Raw genomic sequence first — 6614 nt, 5'->3', positions numbered from 1 at the left:
ATGGTCCATGATCACAATTTACTACCCAACTTCACAATCTGCAAGTACACTCAAGTATGTCGGTTTATTAAATAGGAATCTTCTTCTCAATAGACATTCTAACATTAACGGCCACCACATGAATTAAGTTGACAGTTTTAGGGCCTGGTCACACATGCGCAAATGCAAATTCCGTGGGTCATAGTTCACCAAAATTGAACTCAATGTGAAGCGATGCTGCAGATTTGCTCTTCCACAGGAAGCTAGCGTTTTATTCACTTCCTCGCTTGCACAGATTGGAAGGGAACAGGAGATGAACTTTTTTGAGTATGTGTGACCGGGCTCTTTTGTGGAGCCAGGGGCAAGCCCCAGCTGAATTCTGTTTTACCACCGAAGTGGAAGTGAATAAATATGACCTTTTTTATGTGCTAAGTTCTTTTGAAGTAGACATCGTCAATACAATTTGAACCATACTGAATATGGAATTATGCACGGATATTGAACAATATAATTGAGCCCTCCTACATGGCCCGTGATTTTAAAATATCGTGATCCACCACTGGGTGGAGCAGTGTGTTTGAGTTGTGATTGACTCATGGTCCCTCTGTCTCTCAGCCTTCTCTTAAAAACACATCTGCTGTTGTTTTATGGTGTTAACAGACTGGAACGATGTCCTGTATAACGTGTTCAACATTAAACTACAAATAAAGATTTGTTTCAAAAAAGAGAGGGAGACGAGGAGAGGGAACAAGCCCCTCCCCCGTAGAGAGCAGGCCCAGCTGCCTTAGACCGGACTCATCCTGTCACCCTGTGCGAAGGGGACCTTCTCAGAACCTGCAGCCTTCGCTGGATCGTCGGTAAGTCCTTAGAGCCTTCATTACTGACATGGCTCATGGTCGACATTTCACACATCTGTCATGGCGCATTCACCCTACGTCGCTGAGCTTTCTCCTGAACCGTCAGGATCGGGATTCGCTTCAGTCTGCAACGTCCATGTCAAAACAGCTGCTGACAAATCATCGGTCTCTGCAGCTGTTAACTGCAGCCAACTATCTCGTCTGTGAATGTTATTCTGTTTTCCGTATTTACTCTATCGATCCAGATCCTGCAGGGTTATGGTCCGACAAGCCGGATCCAGAGGGAACCAGATTTTTCAGCAGAAGCGTAGACACCACAGCTGTTTAATCAAGTTTGAAAAGCCTCGGTGATTTGGATTCATCGGCTCTGACATGTAGACGAAAGGGATGTGTGCTGCTGCTTCTGTACTCGACATGGATCCATAGCAACTGCTCCATGTAGCTTTACCTCGCTCAGAGCAATTCAATTTGTTTTAAAAGCAGTCCAGCTGTATAGCAACATGAACCAGAAGTTTATTTAAAAGCACAGTGAAATTGAAACAGTGAAATGAATGTCTATCAGTAGACGACAAGGATCTTTGTTTAAACTTGTTGTTGAAGGGCCCCCTATAGCTCAACACAGAGACTGTTTTGGCAGACACGGGCACCTTACGTGATTTGCAACAGAATTGGACTTTTTGTTCTAATTGAAATTACTAAAATGTGATTTTGTTTATTTCATATGCTGTTAGTTCTATATACTATTCTTCAATAATTCAGTTTAGATAGTATAAAACTACTTTACCATTCTAGAATGTATTGGTATTGTAGATGTTGTGCTTGTGAAGTTATTTTCAACACCGTATTGATCACACGGCTCAAAAGCTTAAGCCGCACTTAATATCTTGCTTACAATCTCCTTTTTTCTGTCACTATATTAAAACTAAAGCTTTGAACCCAAAACAATCCAGAATTTACTCCATCTTCATGAACAAACGAATGAGACTGTTTGTATCTTTTCCATTTTTATGTATTCATTTATCGATAGTAAAGTGTGTTGATTTCTGTTTATACGATCAAGATGTGTCACCTGAATTTGTTTCTCCTATTGCAAGCCTCTCAGTTGTTAGGGGCTAGGACAGGTGTATTCAATAACATTTATTATTATTCATTATCTATCTGAATCGGAAATTAAAGCCGATAAACCATCTGATAAAGACAGCGTGCCTGGTCGCGCTCATGACATCATACATCCGTGCCTGTACATACCAGCAATGTGTTTAGGTCGAAACTGAAAACTCTGTTTCCGGTTTGTAATTTTTGTAATTTTTTCGGTTTGCATTTTCAACAAATGTACAAAGGTTCCGAGAGGGGGAAAAACATTTGCAAATTTAACAATACCAAACTCATAAGTCACGTTAGTAAGGGGAAAAAGGTCAAAGTGAGTGTCAGTGCAGCAGTGCCTATCCAGCGGGCATTTGAGAACTGCAGGAATCTTGCTAGATACAGTCCACAGGCTAAAGCAATTGGCAGAATCATGGAATTTATAACTCTTGATGACCAGCCGTTTTCTTTGGTAGAAGACAAGGATATCCTGCTGAGAGGAAACACAAACCAACCTTCCACAATAATGCAATTTAACAAAATATCTTACAATTTCAATATGAAAACGGACATCGTTGCATGTGTTCGCATACAGCAGCCTGTCAGTTCTAAAAGAGCCCTCATTTTTTAATGAAAGATGCACTTTGTATTTAGTTTTAAAAAATTACATTTCCTAAGATTTATGTTACATGAAGGCCAAAGCATAGAGAAACCTTCCTCACTCATGCACTACAAGTACATAAGCTATCCTCAACCTTTTTCCTTTTCTTTGTTGAGCATTATATTCCATGTGCTTTTTACAGTTTTAATGAGGCTTTCAGTTTAATAAAGCTTTTATTTATGAATGCACTTTATTTTATATTAATTATTATTTTTAAATATTGATTGACCTGTCTTATTTGAGATGTCAAAAAATGAATTTGTATTCTTTTGGAGGAGACATTTTCCTGGAATATTAATTCATACATGTTTGCTTGCTATTTTTTTCCAATTTTACCCTTAGGTGTGCATGAACTACAGACTATGAACTTCTTTTTAAGAAACATTACATTTTTATCGTAGTGGCCATTTGAAACATGTAATTCTACACAATAGACATCAACACAATACTGGATTACTCTGATTTTCTTTCTCAAACCGTGTAGGATAATGTCTGTGTTTGCATATTTCATCATTTTAAACTGTTAATCTGAGTTTTAGTAATAGCACACAGGTTAGCCGAAATGCAAAGAATGCTGATTGAGTAATATAATAAGTCACTTGACATTTTCAACCAGGGCAAATCTCAGACATAACTGCACTTAATGCAGGCACTTGCATGATAATTTTGTGATGCACTCTGAGATAATGCTGATTTGGGAGTGTGAAAACTACCTGTTAGCCTGGATTAGCCTCCTTGTTACATTGCATATTTGTATCAGTTTGTTACCAAGTGAATGCAGATTCTAACAAACTATTTTAAAGTGGAGCTAAAAGGATTCTATTACTGTGAACAAGTATTTTTCAAGCACTGGTGCAGTTGCCATTCTGTTAGTATTTCTTCACAAACTAGGAGATGTTGACATTGATATATGTTAGAATATCTAAGCTTCAGAATCAAATGTTGGGATACAGTATGGATGGGCTGAATCAGCTACCTTTTAAGATAAATGCTTTTTTCATTCATTTGGAGATTCTCTGCTCAGACGCGTTCACAACAACAAACATTTTGCTTCGTTTTTATCAATTGTAGCGTGTGTTGCATGTTAGAAGAGTCATCAACCCCTCCAGGGTGGAGGTTAGGATACCACTGATTGTTGTGATCTAGGGCCTATCGATAATTTTTTCGATTAATCCAACAATAAATACAAATATAAAAATCTTGATTTATATAATGAGGAATTTATCAAATTAATCTTCTCTTAATCAAATCCGACAAAACTAAGAACATACTGCAAGGCATTATTCCACATAAAAAAATAGCCAAGTCTGAACTGCTAGTCAGCCTTTTACAGTTTCATATAAAATCTCTTACCCCTCCATCTGTATAGTGGTTAGTAGTAAGTGAACAAGTGAATATTTCAAACTCTCTAACACTTACAATGACAGAAATGCCGGATCCATACCACTCACTCACTCACTCACTCACTCACTCTCTCTCACACACTCAACCATGTAACTGATGAAAAAAACGTCCCATTTCGGACCACTCGTCAAGGAAAAAAACAATTATAGCACTGGGTGTTATGCCCGGGGACACACTGGTTGTCCTGAAGCAGACAACACAGACAATAAATGAAAATGAAGGTTAATAAGTATATATACCATGGCTATCTCCCAGCTATTTTAACAAAGCTGTAAAGTCGTCCTTAAAACAGCTTTTGCTCCAATTAAGCTAGCAGTGCTCTGATCGGCTACAGGCTTTTGTATTGTATTTATTTGTATGCACAAGTCCTGTTTGGTCAAAAAAAACTTACTTTTTAATCATAATCTTTAACAAAAAGGTTATGGTAGTGAATGTAAGACTAAAGCTGGGTTTGTGTGAGAGTATGATTGTGCGTCTATGAGAGTATAGTACTGTGTGTGAGAGCGTATGATGGTGCAAAAGGTACAGTTATTGTAATGTGTCAAAGTTACAGGTAGGGACATCAGTTCAGTTAAAGGGTCTTATAGGGCAGATTGCAGCCGATCACCTTCTCGGCGGAGCGAGTGATGCACCACAGTCTGGCCCGGTCCTTAACAGTAGCAGCACCGTGCAATACGGTGATGGATGAGGTTAGGATGGACTCAATGATGGTAGTGTAGAAGTTAACCATCATCTGTTAACCGTCTTCAGCTGCCGCAGGAAGTACATTCTCTGCTGGGCCTTTTTGATGAGGGAGCTGATGATCAGCTCCCACTTGAGGTCCTAGGTGATAAAGGTGCCTAGGAAGCGGAATGACTCCACAGTGTCTACTGGAGACTCACACAGGATGATGGGGACGGGCGGGACTAGTTGGGACAGAGTGAAATAGATACAATTAAAGAAAAGGGTTCCAAATATACATTTTTATCTCTGCTATTCATGGGGAGGAGGTGGAAAATTATTTCCTTGATGGTTATAATTTTATTTGTAAAGGGGCTAATGAAATCATGGCTCCTCAGACTTAAAGGAATAGATGGATCAGTCAAGCTGTGACTCTCCATCAGCCTGGTTAAGGTGCTGAAGAGGAATCTGGGGTTGTTCCTATTTTATTCTATTAATAATGCATAATAGGAGTTTCTGGCAATTATTAAGTGCTTTCTTGTAATTTATCAGGCTAATTTTCCAAGCTAGGTGAAAATCATCTAGGTTGGTGGAATGCCACTTCCTCTCAAGCTTCTGTGATGTATGCTTTAAATAACTAATAATTAACCCAAAGAAGTACAGCAGGCAGGCAGTGTGAAAAATATTTCACAGACCTACATAAGCAGTGTCTTTATATTTAGGACCATGACTTCTGATAGGCCAGCCTGGAGGACATATTGTGCCTTGAGATACTTTTGTTGTGGAAATTTCAAGGAAAATGTTAAACAATTATCTCTCTGAAGTTTAATTCACATCTGCAGACGGGCTCAAGGTGCAAACCACGATAAATATAAAACACAATGAGCACAGAGCTATGGAGAATCAACAAATTTATACACAACAAACTCCACCTCCCATGGAACATAAGGTTATCCAATCAGATTCCCGTCTCCATCTCTGTCTCAGGCATCTTGTATTAATTTACAAGTCAATGACCTGTGGATCCATCTGTTCAGACGCCTTGAGTGACTCCTGGCATGAAACATCTGTCTCAGAGATCCCTTGTCTATGCTTACTAACACCTAAATCTCCCGCAGCCGCCTGCTTCAGACACTTGAGGTAGCCCTGCAGTGAACCTTTTGTTTAGTGACACTGAAGTTTCCCAGGACGCAATAAACATCTAAGTTCTATGAGCAAATCCCCTTAAGCTTCAAGTTTACCCACAGAAACACATTTGTCAATACATTCCCCTACTCCACATGTCTGTTCTTTGATTAATAGATACAGAAATTCCCATTACAATTTCTATTATGATTTGGCGCTATACAAATATAATTGAACTGAATTGAATTGAATGAGCAGCATGGCCTGTCACAGAAAGAGACCACCGAGATGGGGATTCAAAGTAATGAGCAAATAGAGGAGAAGGACAAAAAGAACAATAGGTGGAAAAGGGGGAAAAATAACTCTGCTCCTGTCTAGCACATAACTGTAATAGAAAACCAGGAGTTATAATACGTAATCGATGGGCTTGTTGTGTGTGTGCCCAAAGTTTTTGTGTGTGTGTGGTGAACACAGACAGCTGCACTTTTTGGACCGCTACCAGATTAGCAAGAAACAGAACTATTCCTGGGATGAAGCCACAACGTAATGATTATGTAAAAGTAAGGTTGGGCACTAAAACGATATCGATAATTAACAGGATGCAACTTTTCTAGATAGAAGTTTAAGATGTTTCTATAGAACTCATCCCGTCCTTGTTTTGACAGACAACGAACAGCCAATGATAATGAGCATAGTGCCACGACAAACCAATCATGTGGCTGGAATAGAGTTACACCCACATTAGGTTAGGTTGAAACACACATCAGAGCCAATGAGCAGCAGTAAACGTGCTAATGTTTGGCTCCTTTAGAGAGGAGGACGACGACTCTGCATTGATACAGTGA

The 6614-nt window shown here is 39.2% G+C and overlaps 1 protein-coding gene across 2 annotated transcripts in view; it reads left to right on the top strand.

The window, feature by feature from the left end:
- The first annotated feature begins 601 nt into the window (after positions 1-601).
- Positions 602-6614, top strand: part of abat (4-aminobutyrate aminotransferase) — a 43877-nt gene continuing 37864 nt past the window's right edge. For both annotated transcript variants that reach the window (XM_053444062.1, XM_053444061.1), the window contains exon 1: positions 602-836. The gene's annotated coding sequence lies outside the window, so the exon portion shown is untranslated. The remainder of the gene's footprint in view (positions 837-6614) is intronic.

Source organism: Pleuronectes platessa, chromosome 16 (genome assembly GCF_947347685.1).
Source record: "Pleuronectes platessa chromosome 16, fPlePla1.1, whole genome shotgun sequence".
In the NCBI taxonomy this organism is placed as follows: domain Eukaryota; kingdom Metazoa; phylum Chordata; class Actinopteri; order Pleuronectiformes; family Pleuronectidae; genus Pleuronectes; species Pleuronectes platessa.
This window is presented reverse-complemented; position numbering and strand designations above follow the sequence as displayed.